At 34.9% G+C, this 2482-nt stretch overlaps 1 non-coding gene across 1 annotated transcript; it reads left to right on the forward strand.

Annotated features, from left to right (window-relative positions):
• The first annotated feature begins 1995 nt into the window (after window positions 1–1995).
• LOC126023301 (U1 spliceosomal RNA) lies at window positions 1996–2159 on the forward strand. Its single transcript, XR_007500474.1, has one exon. It is a non-coding gene; the product is annotated as a U1 spliceosomal RNA (small nuclear RNA).
• Window positions 2160–2482: the final 323 nt, after the last annotated feature.

Genomic DNA, 2482 nt, shown 5'->3' on the forward strand with positions numbered 1-2482 from the left:
TGTCCATTACCAGCAGCACCCTTGGGATCCAGAAATAAAACCTGGGCCTATCTCTAGTATCAAGGATAAAACCAAGGCCTCTGGAATGCAAAATCTATGCTCCATTGTTCTGAACTAGCTCCTTTGCCTAATTTCATATTTTCTTATAATGTAGTTGTATCCCATTGTCCATCCTAACTTATTAAATAACTTCTTGAATTTCCTTCAGTCTCCCTTATTACCTCTCTAAATCTATTCATTAGTGGGGTCAATTTTCATTAAATAACCCAGCATTCATTTATGTAGTCCTTTCATTGTCTTTCATCCTAGAAAGACCAGCAAGAGAAACACAGGTCTAATCACCATCATAGTGAAATTTGCAGTCTAGCCTCGCCTCCCATCTTGTCCCAATTATTCAAACAAGAAATCCTCTCCCTTGCCACTCTTCCAGCATGCGTGGTATCTGTATCACCTATTTGACATATCAAGTACAGCTCTGTTTAGCTAATCATCCTCCTCCAGAATTTGTATATTGAGAATCACAAGGACAATAGCATCAGCTGCTTCCACTCACACCTCATAGGCACTCTTCTCACACTGTCAATAGTTTTCTTACTAAAATGACCCGAAAGGGGTGATTTTTCTCTTTTTACAAATGTAATGCAGGGAGCAGGGAGATGATAAGCAAACTGCCCAAGGCAACATAATTAGTAAATGACATTATCAGTGTGAGAACCCAGGTCCCCTGGGTTTTCAAGGCTAGCTCCACACCATAATGTTGGATTTCTTTGTGACATTATTCATTGAGATAATAAATACACAGTGAGCCCAGATAACTCAAGGAGAAAAAGTGGTTTGGGAATTAAACTGATCTATATGTGGTTTCCTGCTTTACTTACTGATTGCATACTTCGGGAAAATTCCTGAAATGTTTTGTATTTAATATTTTCTTTTATTAAAAAAATACTGGCAAAAAAGTCATTTATCATGCCAGGTTGTTATAAGAATTTAATGAATTGTAAATACTGTGAAAGCATCAAATTCCTTCCTTTCTCCCTTTGTTGATGCAGATCATTAAAGAGTTTGCATTTAGCTTGATTTTGCTAATGGTAATTTCCTAGTTCTGATATTGAGGAAGATTTACAAAAGGTTCTATCAAGTACCTGAAAGTATATTAAAGAGATAGATACCAGCAGAGAAAGAGAAATAGTGAGGTTGGGAAAAGATGGAAAATTTTTATCTAGAAATCAAACAATAGGATTTGCCAGAAACCCAATCAGAAATAGCTTTATAATTTCAAAGTGACTAAATTAAAATAATCAAAGAGGAAGAACAATCCTTTACAGTGAGAAGTTTCATTCTCAATGAAGAACATATGAGAATCAATACATGGCTTCATATAAAACTCTATGAGGATGTTATATTTCAAAACTGCATATTTATTATAAAATAAAAAGTGAAAAAGTGATTTCAATATATTAAAGGGAAAATACACAAATGTAGTATTGTTTTATACTTATATAGGAAGTTACCCTTTTTAGTGAACTATAATATTAATATTATTTTAGTACCAAATCCATTATATACAATGAATGATTGATTTATCTCCTGTAAAATATGATTCTTGATTCATTTCTGAAAAGCTGATTTTCAAGTGGTCAAGTTCTCTGGTACTTTAGTAATGTGCATAGTAACAGTGAAAGAGCTAGGATTGAGCTTAGGTCTTTAGTATTCTTGCAGTAATGTATGCCCTACCTTAGTTAGGGTGAGCCAAGTTATGATGCAGTAACAACATGTCCTTCTGCTATCAGGAGCTCATTCATGCTCCATACTGACTTTGTTCTACCCAGTCCTTTACTGGGACCCAGCTTATAGATCATCCTGTAACTGGAACTTAAGCTGGCATGGCCATATCTCACAGAAATTGTTAGAGCCCCTTATAGGAGGTGACTACTCTCTGAGGATGGAGGAAAATATAATGCTTTATGAAGGCATCTGATAGAAAGTGACTATTGGTCACTTATCTGGCAGGAGAGATACCACAATCATAAAGGTGGTTTTCTCAGGGTGAAGCTTATCTATTCTACTCCAAATGTGCTGACCCCTGCAAGTTTCCCAAATGGGGAAAACCCAACTGAATAATTTGTTGTAGAAAGGGAATGCATTCATATTTTCTCCTTTAAAAATTGTGGCTTAGAGAGAAGGGGCCCAGGGGTTAAGGAGATGAAAGAAAGAAAGGAAAGGAAAGAAAGAAAGAAAGAAAGAAAGAAAGAAAGAAAGAAAGAAAGAAAGAAAGAAAGAAAGAAAGAAAGAAAGAAAGAAAGAAAGAAAGAAAGAAAGAAAGAAAGAAAGAAAGAAAGAAAGAAAGAAAGAAAGAAAGAAAGAAAGAAGAAAGAAGGAAGAAAAAAGAAAGAGAAGAAAGAAGGAAGGAAGAAAGAAAGAAGAAAGAAAAGAGAAAGAAAGAAAGAAAGAAAGAAAGAAAGAGAAGAAAGAAAGAAGAAAG

Source organism: Suncus etruscus, chromosome 11, assembly GCF_024139225.1.
Source record: "Suncus etruscus isolate mSunEtr1 chromosome 11, mSunEtr1.pri.cur, whole genome shotgun sequence".
In the NCBI taxonomy this organism is placed as follows: Eukaryota; Metazoa; Chordata; class Mammalia; order Eulipotyphla; family Soricidae; genus Suncus; species Suncus etruscus.